Source organism: Pan troglodytes, chromosome X, assembly GCF_028858775.2.
Source record: "Pan troglodytes isolate AG18354 chromosome X, NHGRI_mPanTro3-v2.0_pri, whole genome shotgun sequence".
Taxonomy (NCBI): Eukaryota; Metazoa; Chordata; class Mammalia; order Primates; family Hominidae; genus Pan; species Pan troglodytes.
The window spans coordinates 132,067,411-132,083,024 of record NC_072421.2 but is presented as its reverse complement, the minus strand read 5'-3'; the positions used below and the strand labels follow the sequence as shown (position 1 = coordinate 132,083,024).

Below are 15,614 nucleotides of genomic sequence, written 5' to 3'. Positions count from 1 at the left end.
CACGAGGTCAGGAGTTCAAGACCAGCCTGGCCAACATGGTGAAACCCCATCTCTACTAAAAATATAAAAATTATCCGGGTGTGGTGGCGCACGCCTGTAATCCCAGCTACTCAGGAGGCTGAGGCATGAGGATCGCTTGAACCTGGGAGGCAGAGGTTGCAGTGAGCTGAGATTGCGCCATTGCACTCCAGCCTGGGTGACAGAGCGAGACTGTCTCAAAAAAAAAAAAAATTTCTTCCACTGATGCACAATGTCTATTTAATGCTGCTATGCTTATACTATGAACTGAACTGTGTCTCCTCAAAATTCACATACTGAAACTCTAACCCGAAATGTGATGGCATTTGGAGGTGGGGCTTCAGGGAGGTACTTAGATTTAGATGAGGTCATGAAGGTGGGTTCCCCATGTTGGGATTTGTGCCCTTATAGAAGAGGAAAAGACCAGAGCTTGGAACTCCCTCACTTTCTCTTCACCCAGATGCACCAAGGAAAGGCCACGTGAGGCAGGAAGAGGGCCTTCACCAGGAACTGAATTGGACAACACCTTGATCTTGGACTTTCCAGCTTCCAAAACTGGGAGAAATCAATGTCTGTTGTATATATTTTTGCTATGGTGGCCTGAGCAGACTAAGACACTGGTCATTTACTTCAACTGATTGCCTACATTTTGAAAGTGTTAGAGAAGAATGGTTTATGCTTCTCAGATGGCTCTCAGAATTACGTTAGAAAATATATTTTATTCATTCTTTAAGAAAACCCGCAAACAATTACCGAGTACCTGCTATGTGCCAGGCACTCTTCTAAGCAGTGACCAAGGCAGACATGATCCCTGCCTTCATGTAGCTTACAATCTAATGGAAAAGGCAGATATTGAACAAATAATCTTATAAATAGTGATGTTATTTCCAGTTGTTATGTGGTGCTAATGAAGAAGTGAAGGAGCTATGAACAGATATAAGAGGGGACCATGACCTGAAGAGGGAGGATGAGATGGCTTCCCTGTATGTGTACATGCACTTTCCAGGGCATGGTGGGAGATGACAATGACATTACTAGCAGAAAGAATGGCACCACAGGCCAGGTGTGGTGGCTCATGCCTATAATCCTAACACTTTGAGAGGCCGAGGAAGGAGGATCATTTGAGCCCAGGAGGTCAAGGCTACAGTGAGCTATGATTGCACCACTGCACTCCAGCCTGGGTGGGAGAGTGAGACCACTGTCTCTAAAAAAAGAAAAAGAGGCCGGGCACGGTGGCTCACTCCTGTAATCCCAGCATTTTAAGAGGCCGAGGTGGGCGAATCATGAGGTCAGGAGGTACAGACCATCTTGACCAACATGGTGAAACCCCGTCTCTACTAAAATATAAAAAATTAGCCGGACATGGTGGCGGGTGCCTGTAGTCCCAGCTACTCGGGAGGCTGAGGCAGGGGAATCACTTGAACTTGGGAGGCGGAGATTGCAGTGAGCGGAGATGGCGCCACTGCACTCCAGCCTGGCGACAGAGCAAGACTCCATCTCAAAAAAAAAAGAAAAAAGAAAAAAAGAAAAAGAAGAGTGATACAATTTGATAGAATAAAGCACATTTACAGTGTTCTCCAACCACCACCACTATCTATTTCCAGAACATTTTCATCATCCCAAAGGAAATCCTATGCCCCTTTAAGTACTCACTCCCTGTTGTTCCCTCCCCCTTGCCCTACATAACCACTGATCTGTTTTCTGTATCTGTGGATGTGAACATTCTGGATATTTCATGTAACTGGGATCATATAGCAGTCTTTTTGTGTCTGGCTGCTTTCACTTAGCATAATGTTCTCAAGGTTTATCCAAATTGTAGCATGTATCAGCACTTCATTCCTTTTTATGGCTGAATAATATTCCATTGTACTGATAGACTACATTTTGCTTGTCCATTCATCAGCTGATGAACATTTGGATTGTTTCAACCTCTTGGCTATTATCAATAGTGCTGCTAAACATTTGGGATACAAGTTTTTGTTTGAACACCTATTTCCAATTCAATTGGATATGTATCTAGGAATAGACTTGCTGGGTCATATGGTAATTCTGTGTTTAACTTACTGAGGAACAAGAAAATAGCACTACTTTTATTGTTGTAAAGAAAAACTCAACAACCAAAACATAATCATATGGAGAGATATATTTGTATTTTTCTTTTGCAGCTTGAAGGAATACACATTTGTTGTCTCCATTTTTATGGTTCAGTCCAGGCACAGCTTAGCTGGGTCCTCTGCTCAGTGTGTCATGAGCCTGCAGTCCAGGTGTTGTCTAGGATGCATTCTCATCTGGAGATCTGGAGCTTGGGGTCCGCATCCAAGGTTGTTCAGGTTGTTGACAGAATTGAGTTCCTTGCTGCTCTAGTGCCGAGGCTCTCACCTCCCGGAGGCTGCACCTCTCTCCACAACCTTGTTTGCTTCTTCATGTCCAGCAGGAAATGCTGTCTCTCTTCAGGGAGGGCTAATAGCTTTCACTTGATTACATCAGCCCCACCCAAGATAATGTTTTTTGTTATGTTTTGTTACAGTCCAGAGGCCTTTTTTTTTTTACATATATACCTATTATGCCATGAATTCATGCGGAGTAGGTTCCAGCAGCTCCGGTTCCTTCCCACTGGTTCTTGCACAGTGTGCTTCTCTGGGTGGAGCAGGCTGGTGCTTCAGTTGAACCCAGGTACCTTTCTCTTTGGCTTCCTTTTTCTCTGAACAGTTTCCTTCATGCAATTCAGGATGCTATTTTTTGGCTCTTAATAAAGTGCTTAATATGCTCAATATGCACATTAATTCTCTTGGCAAGAATCTTACCCTTATGTTTTTAAAATAATGCCAACAGCACACTGGGTAACAATGTAGGCTCTTCCAGTTTTGCCATGAAAACATTTGTGGGGTATTCCTTTCTGAACAGTGCCCATTCCCTTGATGTCTACAATATCACCTTTCTTGTAGATTCACAGGTATGTGGCCAAAGGAATGAACCCACGTTCTCTAAAAGGCCTAGAGAACACATATTGGGTGCCTCTTCTCTTTCCCTTTGTGTTCATTATTTTGGCAAAATACTAGAAGATGGTGGTTCTGGCCAAAAGTGATCATCTGTCTTTTTTATTAACTCAAAATCAGCTGATATGTGACTTTAATTACATCTTGAAGCTATATTTTAAAATATTTTGTACAGATATAGAGGGTACAAGTGCAGACTTCCTACATGCATATATTGTACCATGGTGGAGTTTGGGCTTTTGATGTACTCATCACTCGAATAGTGAACATTGTACACAATAGGCAATTTTCTGCAAAACACATGATTTCATTCTTTTTTATGGCTGGGTAGTGTTCCATGATGTATAGCTACCATATTTTCTTTATCCAATCCACCACTGATGGACACTTAGGTTGGTTCCATTATCTTTGCTATTGTGAATAGTGCAGTGATAAACATGAGTGCAAGTATCTTTGTCATATAATGATTTATTTCCCTGTAGGTAGATACCCAGTAGTGGGACTCCTGGATCAAATGATATTTCTAATTTTAGTTCTTTGAGAATGGATCAAATGATATTTCTATTTTTTGTTCTTTCAGAACTATCCCTACTGTTTTCCTTAAGTTGTGCTAATTTACATTCTAACCAACAGTACATAAGCATTCCCTTTTCTCCACATCCTCACCAACATCTATTTTTCTTTTTAATTATAGCCATTCTGACTGGTGTAAGATGGTATCTCATTGTGGTTTTAATTTGTGTTTCTCTGATTAGTGATGTTGAGTGTTTTTTTCACATGTTTATTGGCCATTTGTATGTTTAAAGCTATATTTTTAAGCATTATGATAAGCAATCTAGCCAGATTAGTGACAAAATGAACCCTACTCTCAAGGAGGAGAATCCAAGTGAGTAATTCAGCACACGCACATCACTACAGTTAGAAAAACTACACAAATACAACTTTTTTTTTTTTTGAGATGGAGTCTCACTCTGTCACCCAGGCTGGAGTGCAGTGGTGCGATTTTGGCTCACTGCAGCCTCCGCCTCCCAGGATCAAGCGATTCTCCTGCCTCAGCCTCCTGAGTAGCTGGGACTACAGGTGCATGCCACCACACCCAGCTAATTTTTTTGTATCTCTAGTAGAGACAGGGTTTCACCATATTGGCCAGGATGGTCTTGATCTCTTGACCTCGTGATCCACCCGCCTCGGCTTCCCAAAGTGCTGGGATTACAAGCATGAGCCACCATGCCCGGCCACAAATACCACTTTCTATTGGCCAACCCAGGAAGAAACATGAACTTCCTTCCTCAAGTTTGAGGCTGGAGCCTTTGTCTTAGCCTTCAGTCACTAGTAAGACTGGTGTTCTCCTCATCCAACCATGAACACATTGAGGACAAGGGCACATCTGAGTCATCTCTGTCATCCCAGTGCATGGCACAGTCAACATTTGTTGGTGGAAGGAAGGCAGGAATGCCACCCATCCCCCCCGGGGAGATGGTCTTGGGCACAGTCTCTCTTTGCATTGCTCCTGCAGGGTACTGAGCCACCTCTACCCTCACAGCAACCTCCTCTCCATCATCCATCACTTCAGGTCACTCAATGATGAGCAAGCCAGCTGATAGCACTTTTTAGCTACACAAATGGATAAATCACAGAAACCAACATTTGTCAGACTCAGCTATCCTGATTCTTCTTGTGAACAAAATGATCATTAATTCCTTTGGACGAGTCCCCCAGTCTCCAGCCATTTGTCTCCTTTCCCCATGGGCAAATAAAAATGGGAATCTTATTAGTGGTCTCTAGTCATCTCATAGCATTGCGGGGAGAGCTGAAACTAGATGAATGGACATCCCTGAGCTTGTGGAGTTCTCACCAAGTGGGCAGTGACTGGGTATGATCCCCTTTGGAGCCTGTCACTGCTGTTGACATTGAAAATACCGGTGTGGAAACAAATGCTGTCTTTGTCACAGGCTCAACTACAGGGGCCTCTCCTTCCCTAAGCTGGCAGCTGAGACTAAGTACTTGAGATCCCTGGGCCAGCTGTTGTGAAGTAAACGCCAGGCAGTAGGTAAGGCAAGATTCAGAACTGGGCAGAAAGCCAGGCTGGAGAGGGAGCACTGATAGGAGGGGAGCACAAAAGTTGGCAAACAAATGCTTTCCAAGTAGGTTTTAAAAAACACAATCTGGCCTCTAAAGTAGACAAAGCACCAATGGGGGGTGCAGGGGTGGGGGTGCTGCCTGAAAATGCCTGCTCTAACTGACTATCAGCTCAAGAAGATTCTAGAACTGGAAAGGCACTGTGAGCAATGTTTCCCGAGGAGGCTTCCCTTGGAGCACAGAAAGATAGCCACACCCTTTGAAGTTAGCTGGGAGCTTACAAAGGGCAGTGTTGTTTCCACTAAGGAAGAATGATAGCCCTGCATAATGGTGTCCTTATTCTGTAAACCCCAGACCTTGTGCGATGAGGGGCAAGTGAGCCTGCAGGCCCCAGCAAAGGGGGAGGAAATGGTTGGCAAAACACATACTTTTAGCTTGCTTACTGGTCAACATGGAAGGTCTTCCCTAGGAAGATGGTGTGGTCAAAGTCAGGGGTCTGTTTCAACTCTATTCCAAGGATGATTGCTAAATCATATCAAGATACCTTTTTAATTTGATGATGGCTGATGTAAGTTTCCAAATGCTCGCATCTTCTGTCATGTTTGATGTATTTCAGTGAATCATGCCACAAGCTGAGAGGCCCTAGAGATGAAAGGCTGATGAGAAAAAACGGATGAGCCCATTGTTTCACATCAGAATGTGAATGGTGATATTTCTGAGTAGTGGGATTCCTGTCACACAAAAGGGGAAGTCAGTAGGCTGGCAGTAGCTGCCAAGGGCAGCTTATTGGACAATTATTAGGGAACGGAATCCTAAAATTGGAATTTTAACATAGCCTTGATCAACTTTGGAATGCCTATGGTATTGCATCATACATGCTTATGTCAGGGACCACTTCCAAAATTCTGACTCATCTCCCAGGCCAATGAAACCATTTCAGCATGTGAATTACACCCCTGGTGTTGTCCAAGGGAATTTTTGTCAGCCCTGGTGCCCAGGACTGATTCCATTAGGCCTAGGAGAAGCTGTGTGGTGCAACAGAAAGAGCCATGAGGAGCCCTGAGCTCTAGTCCTAGCTCTGTTGCCAATTAACTGTCATTCCAAGTGAATCTTTTAGTGAATCTGTGTCTTGGTTTCTTCAGCAGTTGAAAAGAGACAGTTGAATTTGATGAGTTAGTCTCTTACGGCTTTAAAAATAAAAATGCATGTTTCATAGCTTGGCATTTAACAAAGAATTGTGGATATGTAAGTAATCTAATTTTATAATTTTCTTTAGGTATGAAAGGGACCTTAAACATCGTATAGTCCAACCCCTTTATCATACAGATGTAGAAACCAAGGTCCAGAAAGGGGAAGGGATTTGATCAATTAGTGCAGAATTAGGGTTAGAGATCAGGTTTCTGGATTCCCAGTCCAGTGCATTTTCCACTACATTTATTTTTAAATCAAGTAATACATGAGCATGGTTTAAAAATATCAAATAGGCAGCTGGGTGCGGTTGCTCACACCTGTAATCCCAGCACTTTGGGAGGCTGAGGCGGGTGGATCACAAGGTCAGGGGATCGAGACCATCCTGGCTAACACGGTGAAACCCCATCTCTACTAAAAATACAAAAAAAATTACCCAGGCGTGGTGGCGGGCACCTGTAGTCCCAGCTACTCGGGAGGCTGAGGCAGGAGAATGGCGTGAACCTGGGAGGTGGAGCTTGCGGTGAGTGGAGATCATGCCACTGCACTCCAGCCTGGGTGACAGAGCAAGACTCTGTCTCAAAAAAGAAAAAAAAAATATATATATATATATAAAAAATACAGAGAGCTGATAATAAAAAACAACAGTTCTCTGCCCCACTCCTCCCCATCCCCAGTCCCACTCCTCAGAGGCAACCATTTTTTAACGGATTCTGTTGGCAATTCATCTGATAGTTACTTCTGAATCTCTAAATATTACTCTGTTCCCATTCTTGATTTATCCATTTTGGACATTATCTATTAACTCCTGTTATAAAAATGGAAGATTTAGCTCACTTAACATTACTCCCAACTGCCTCTCTTTCTTCTGCCTCCCCATGGTTGATAGCAGTATTTTATGAGATTTTTAAAAATTCACTTTTTAAAATAGCATGCTATTTTAAAAATTTACTTTTTTGGTGTACAGCTCTATGAGTTTAGGCAAATACATAAAGTCATGTAACTGCCACCACAATCATGATATAGAACAGTTCCATTACCCCCCAAATCCCCTCATGCTGCCCTTTGTAATTGGCTTCTCCCTTTACCCCCTACACTGATCTGTTTTGTTGCTACAATTTTGTCTTTTCCAGAATGCCCAGAAATTGAATCATATACTATATAACCCTTTGATACTGACTTCTTTCACTCAGTATAACTATTTTGAGATTCATGTATGTGTTGTTCATTCTTTTGTATTGCTGAATAGTACTCCACTGCATGGATGTACCACAGCTTATCCATTCACCAGTTGCAGACCATTTCGTTGTTTCCGGTTTGATAGCATTATTTTTAGTTATTCTATTGGTTACTTTTTAACTGAAAATCATATACTGAAACCTCTACTTCTTGCACCATCATCCACTATATAGTAAGTAGGTCTTCTTTTTCAGAATAGTAAATGCTTTGGACTGATTGAAAAACATAATACTTTCATTTCTTTAGTCACAGTTTTAGACGGATTTAATTTGAGGGTGTGATTTTTCATGGGGTTGGGAAGGTTTGCTCAAATGCTGTCCAGCAGCCCTATTCAAGGCTACAGCCATTCTAAATGCCTCCTGTCACATAGGGGGCCTTCTCTAGTACCAGATATGCTTGTTGCTGGGAAGATACGCATGTACTTTCTGTTCTGACCGTTGCTAACTCAGGCAGTAGTTTTTGGGAAAAAGACCTTTCTTCATGTGGATTTCAGCTTTTGTCTGTCATGCTTTTTCTGTTCCAGCTGCCTTCACCAGTGAGCACAAAGCCACATTTCAAAGGAAACTGACAAATTATCCCCAGCTGCCAGAAGAAGGTTAGTTTTCTGTGTGTTCAGTGTCCCCCTTCTCTGATAACCAACAGGTTAACTTTCTAAAGGGAACTGACAAAAGCAGAAATTGTCCTTTTACCCAAATGAGTTGTGATTGTTGATTTCTTTAAAGATGTGGATTTGTAATATTCCTCTCCATTCCTACTCTAATTTATACCAGGAAATAGAGTGTAAGTGATCACAATGGAACCTCTATTGTTTGCAAGATTCATATTAATGCATTCTGGTTTTTTAAGTGCTTACAAGATCTAAATTAATTTTTAAATTAGCTAGCATAGTGTCTTTACTCAATGAGTAGCCATTTAAAGGCTGAATGATGTCAGCCCTGGCCATAGAGATTTATGTGTTGTTATATTTCATTTGCATTTTTAACCATCTTTGTACATGTGTTATGCATCTAGCACTTATGCTGTATAACAGGAGAGAGTCTAATGCCTAGCACAGTACACTACATATAGTAGGTGCTCACTAAATGCCATTTGAATTGAAATGATCCAAAAGAGTGTCATGTATATATGATGGTAAAATATTCTGTGTTAATGCAGTGAGTCAGGCATTCTCAAACACTAATAGGAATGCAAATTGGTACAACTCTCCCACAGGGCAACTTGGCAAAATGCTCGAAAGCCTTAACAATGTTCTTATCCTTTCACCCAGTAATTCTCCTTCTAAGGATTTATCCTAAAAGGAAATAGAGATGCACAAAAAAATACAAATACATGGAAATTCATTGTGGCAATATTTAAAATAGAGAAAAAGTGGAAAAAACTTAAGTTGTCCATACTATGAAATCCTATGCAGTAACATTTATACTATGAAATGCATTGTAATTATTTAAAATCATGTTTAGAAGAATATTTAATGACATGAGTAAATGCTCATGGTCTAACTTAAGTGGGGGAAAGGAGGATACACAAACATACAGTGAAATCCCAAGTGTGTTTGTGTGTGTGTGTGTGTGTGTGTGTGTGAAGAAAAAAAATGACTAGAAAGAAATAATAGAAATATTAACAATGATTAGCCAGCCATGGTGGCACATGCCTGTGGTCCTACCTACTCAGCAGGCTGAGATGTGAGGATCCCTTGAAGTTTGAGGCTGCAGTGAGCTGTGATTGCACCACCGTGCTCCAGCCTGGGTGACCATGTCCCTAAACAACAAACCACAAAACTATAATTATCCCTATGTTGTGGGATTATGAGTCATTTTCATTTTCTTATTTTTGTAATGAGCTTATCATACTTTAAAATCCAAATTTTTTTAATTTGAAAGAAGTAACTACTACTTATGCTAGAGGGCTGACATTCATAAAATCCTAGTAATGAGATGTAGAACCATTTCTCCAACTAGTGTCAAATCTTCATCCTTAAAAAAAAAAAATGAGATCGGGTCTCACTCTGTTGCCCATGCTAGAGTGCGGTGGGCTGATCATAGCTCACTGTAGCCTCAAACTCTTGAACTCAGTGTCAACTCTTCAGATGACATGTGGATGGTTACGGCAGTGGTCAGTTTTTAGAAAAATTAAATAAAGCCCAGAAGTCATTTCAGATTTAAATGCTCTGAGGGGTGAGGTACAGTGGCTCATGCCTGTAATCCTACCACTTTGGGAGGCCAAGGTGGGTGGCTCACTTAAGCCTAGGTGTTCAAGACCAGCCTGGGCAACGTGGCAAAACCTCATTATACAAAAAATTTAAAAAATTAGCCAGGTCTGGTGACATGCACATGTAGTCCCAGCTACTCTGGAGGCTGAGGTGGGAGGATTGCTTGAGGTCAGAAGTTCCAGACCAGCCTGGGCAACATAGGAAGACCCCATTTCAACAAAGAAAAAAATGTGAAAAATAAGTCAGACATGGTGGTATATGCCTGTAGTCCGAGCTACTCAGGAGGCTGAGGCAGGAGGATCGCTTGAGCCCAGGAGTTCAAGGCTGCAGTGAGCTGTGATCATGCCACTGCACTCCAGCCTATTATTATTTCAAAAAAAATAATAATATTAATGCTCTGAGCCTTAGTTTGATATTGAAAGGAAAATATGTTTATCCTTTTCTCTAGGCCTAGTTAATTTTCACCCTTTTCTCTCCATCCCCACCCCTTTTTAAACTTTCCAGATCTGTGGAACAAATGTTGAGCAAACTGGAAATAAATAAAATCCAATGGCTTTAAGATACCACAAATCCCTCCCTTCCTGTGTACTAATGGCTACCTGCCCATTCTACTCCCCAGAGTGAAGGGCTAGAGTCAGCCAAAATGGAGGCTTTTCTGATTCAAATATGAAAAATGCAAATGCTCAAAAGATAGAAAAACTTAGGAAGTCTGAAAAGATTGAGACACAACATGTACAACTCTCCCTCCCCTAGATTCTTAGCTTCATGTGATATAAACTGTTGGGCTCTGCTGGGGGAAAAACCCAATCATAGAAGGCAGATATATTAGTCTGTTCTCATGCTGCTCTGAAGAAATACCCAAGCCTGGGTAATTTATAAAGGAAAAAGGTTTAATTGACTCACAGTTCCACATGGCTTGGGAGGCCTCAGGAAACTTACACTCATGGCGGAAGGGGAAGCAAACATGTCTTTCTTCATGTGGTGGCAGGAGAGAGAAGTGCTGAGTAAAAGAGAGAAAAGCCTCTTATAAAACCATCAGATCCTGTAAGAACTCACTCACTATCACGAGAACAGCATGAGTGTAGGCACCCCCATGATTCAATTACCTCCCACCAGGTCCCTCCCACGACACTTGGAGATTATGAGAACTACAATTCAAGATGAGATTTGGGTGGTGACACAGCCAAACCATATCAGCAGATGTATTAAGGACAGTTCATATTTCAAAGAAATCACACAATCCTAGACCTTTAGATCTGGAAGGAAAATATTCCAGCAAGTATAGGGCTCCTTCCAAATACCAGATACTATGCTAATCCAAATGTTATCTCATAAAAAACCACCTACCATCGCACCTCATTTTATACATGAGGAAACTAAAGCCCAGAGAGGGGTTATTAACTATCTTAGCTCACATCATTTGTTGGCTGCTAAGTTGTGATAGTTACCATATCTTCTGGAAACTCTCAAGTGAAAAGATGGGTTTTTCTAGTATAATCTTTCCTTCAGCTCCAAATATTCCAAATACTTACTGTGTACTTGTGCTTGGATGTTTTGCTAACAGCTCAAGCTAATCAGGTACAAAGTCAAACTCATGGTGTTTCCCTCATCTCCCTGTCACCCAAGATCTGAACCAAAGTCTGTTTTGCTTTTTACTGAATTTCATCCCCTACAAACAGTCTGTTAACAAGTCCTGTCAATTTTTTCCTTCAAAAACTACCTCCAGGTCCTAACATATTGTCAAGGCAACTCAACCTCTACCTCCTTAAAAAAACAACCCCTCTCGACCACTTCAGCCATACTGCTGCCTCTCTTCTGGCTTCATACAGCACTTTTAATCTGCATCACACAGTTTAGTTTAGCACTTGTCATTCAGGGGCAATTAGCATGTGCTCAGCAGCATTCACTCATGCAACAAGCATGTATTGAGTGTCTACTACATTCTACACCCTGAAATGGAGAATTCACTTTTCTTGTTTTCCCATATAGACATCAAATACCCTGAGAGTCGAGGCCACATCTTTCTTCATAGTTTCTTAAACACCCAGTGCAGTTCTGGGCACATACTGAAGATCTGTTAGTTAAAGAGCAGTACAGACTCAAGGAATCTGTCACCAGTTCAGCAGCTGACGAGCTCAGCTCAGGGGACACTTTAGTCTATAGTTCTGCTTCAACATCTCACAAGCTACACGAGTATGATCCACTCATTCAACAAAGACAACGTATTAAAATGTGAGTTTTTAACACCATACCTTCAGAGATAAGTAATGAGATTTAATAACTAATCAGAGACGTGGGATCCTAAAAGTCAACTTCTGCTTTTAGAAAGATGGAGTAGATGTACTTTTCCCTATTCCTTTCACTAAGTACAACTATAAACCCTAGTTATTATATATACAACAAACATAAGACAACCAAGAAAGGTGGAGAGAAGATAGACTGACTAAGGACCTTGAGACTCAAAGAGTGACATGAGTTCGTGAGTTCCCTGAGCTTTCTTTTTGCCTCAAATATCCCAGACTGGCTGCTAGAGAAGCTAGCAATTCAGAAACACCAGTGGGAACAGATTTTTCTAAAGTCCCAACAAAAGCCTACTCTCTCTAGCCAAAGGACCAGAAAAGGGGCATCCTAGAAAGACAGAGAACTTTTAGACCATTACTGCTCTACTATAGCCAAACACCACAGGAAAAACTGCAACCCTCACCTCCAACTGTCCATGCAAAGGCTGAGTGGCGAGCCTGAACTTCTACCCCAATTTGGCAGTAACAAGGCAACCCTTCCAGTTTTTTCTACTAGAGCAATGTCAGAAAAAAACCACTAAAACCTAAGGTTTAAATAAGATCCAGAGTCTCATGACATAATATCCAAAATGAACAGTATTTAGTTGAAAATCATTCATCATACCAAGAACCAGGAAGATTTCAAACTGAGTGAAAAAGACAGTCAATTCATGCCAACACTAAGATGATGAGATAGAATTATCTGACAAAGATTTTGAAACAGCTATCATAAAAATGCTTCAATGAGCAATTACAAACATGCTTGGAACAAATAAAAAGAACGGAAAGTCTCAGTAAGCAAATAAGAATACATAAAGAACCAAATGTAGACTTTAGAACTGAAAAACACAATAACCAAAATGAAAATCTCAGTGAATAGGGTGAACAACAGAATGGAGGGGACAAAGGAAAAAAATCAGTGAACTTGAGTATATAACAACAGAAATTATGCAGAGATCAAATAGACTGGAAAAAAATAACAGTCTCAGGGACCTGTAGAATTATTACAAAAGATATAACATTCATGTCATTGGAGTCCTGGGATGAGAGGAGGAGACTAGGACTGAAAAGTATTTCAAGGAATAATGGCTGAAAATTTTCCAAATTTGGCAAAAGACATACAGATTCAAAAAGCTTAGAGAATCTCAAACATGCTAAACCCAAAGAAATCCACACTAAGACATATCATAGTCAAACTTCTGAAAACTAAAGACAAAGAAAACAATCTTGAAAGCAGACAGAGGAAAAACAATGATTTGGCCAAGCAGAGTGGCTCGTGCCTATAATCCCAGCAGTTTTGGGGGCCAAGGCGGGTGGATTGCTTGAGCCCAGGAGTCTGAGACCAGCCTGGACAACATGGTGAAACCCCATCTCTGCAAAAAGTACAAAAATTAGCCAGGTGTGGTGGTGCACACCTGTAGTCCCAGCTACTCGAGAGGCTCAAGTAGGAGGATCACTGAGCCCAGGGAGGTAGAGGCTGCAGTGAGCCATGATCATGCCACACTGAACTTCAACCTGAGTCACAGAGTGAGGCTCTGTCTCAAAAAAGAAAAGAAAAACAATAATTTGACAGAGAAACTGATAAACAATTATTTAAATGGCAGTTGATTTCTCATCAGAAACCATGTGACCAGAAGGAATTGGCACATTTTTCAAATGCTGAAAGAAAAGAACTAAATCCTATATCCCACAAAAATATCCTTCAGGAATGAAGTGGGAATCAAGACATTCTCAGATGAAGGAAAATTAAGAGAACCTGTCTCCATCAGAGCTACTCTAAAATAATAGCTAAAGGAAGTTATCTAAACAGAACAGCAATGATAAAATAAATCTTGGAACATCAAGAAGCAAGAAATAATACAATAAGCAAAAATATGATGAACACAATAGACTTTCCTTCCTCTTTGAGTCTTCAAAATTTTGTTTGATGGTTGAAGCAAAAATAATAATACTGTCTGATATAGTTCTAATTGCATGTAGAGGAAATATTTAAGTTGGTTATATCATAAACTAGGGAGATAAAGAGACATTAACAGAAGTAAGGTTTTTATACTTCAGTCATACTGGCAAAATAACATTACCAGCAGACTGTGATAAGTTATGTATATACAATGTAATACCTAGAGCCACTCAGAATCTATACAAAGATATACACTCAAAACCACTACAGATAAATCAAAATGTTACAATATTCCCCAAAATATTCAAATACTCATAGGAAGGCAGGAAAAAGAAAACAAAATTAAAAATAAAATGGCAGACTTAGATCCTGACATATCAACAATTACATTTAATGTATATAAGGTCTAAATACACCAATTAGAAGACAGAGACTGGCAGAGTGGATAAGAAAAAATGACCCGACAGTATGTACTCTACAAGAAACTCACCTTAAATATAATGATATAAGATGACTGAAAGTAAAAGGAAGGAAACATATTTATCATGCAAGCATTAGTCAAAACAAAGCATGAGTGTCTATATTAATATCAGATAGACTTCAGAGAAAGAAATTATCAGAGACAGAGAGGGACATTTTATATATATATATATACACACATACATTATATATATATTATATATATATATACATACATTATATATATATTATATATATAAATGGCTCAACCCACCAAAAAGATGTAGCCATCCTAAATATTCATGCACCAAACAACAGAGCTGTTTGTGAAGCAAAATATGTGAAGCAAAAACTGATAGAACTGAAAGAAGAAAATCCACAAAGCCACAATAGTTGGAAATTTCAACACTCCTCTCTTACAATTGATAGAACAACTAGACAGAAAATTAGCAAAGATATAGAACTCAACAATACCAACAATAACAGGATCTAATCAACATGTGTAGAATACTCCATCCAACACAAGCAGAATACACATTCTGTAGAACATAGAACAAGATAGACCATATTCTGAGCCATAAAAGAAACCACAACAAATTTAGAAGAATTGCAATTGTACATAGTGTGTTCTCTGACAATAATGGAATCAAATTAGAAATTAATAACAGACAGATAACAGGAAAACATCCAAACACTTGGAAAATAAACAACATTCTTCTAAATAATCTATGGGTCAAAGAGGAAGTCTCAGGAGAAATGTTTAAAATACATTGAACTGGATTGAAAATAAAACTATAATATTTCAAAATTTGTGGGACACAGTAAAAGCCACGTTGAAAGGGAAATTTGTATCACTAAATTATACATTAGAAAAGAGGAAAGGTCTCAAGTCAGTAATCTAAGCTTCCACCTCAAGAACCTAGAAAAAGAACAAATAAACATAAGGCAAGCAGAAGGAAGGAAATAATAAAGATAAGAGTTGAAAAAAAGGAAAACAATAGAGAAAATTAATGAAACAAAAACCTGTTCCTTTGTAAAAAATAAAAAATTTAATGAAATTGACAGACCTCTAGCAAGACTGATCAAAAAAAGAGAGAGAGAGAGAAGAAACAAATTACCAGCATCAGAAACAGAACAGGGGATACTACTACAAACCCTGCAGACATCAAAAGGTTAACAACTTTATACACACAAATATAACAATGAACCAATTCCTTGAAAAACACAAACTACCACAATTCACCCAA

General features: G+C 40.0%; 1 protein-coding gene across 1 annotated transcript in view; it reads left to right on the top strand.

Moving 5' to 3' along the window:
- Positions 1–15,614, top strand: part of PLAC1 (placenta enriched 1) — a 92,565-nt gene that overhangs the window by 48,275 nt on the left and 28,676 nt on the right. The window contains exon 2 of the mRNA XM_016944144.4: positions 8,044–8,115. The gene's annotated coding sequence lies outside the window, so the exon portion shown is untranslated. The remainder of the gene's footprint in view (positions 1–8,043; positions 8,116–15,614) is intronic.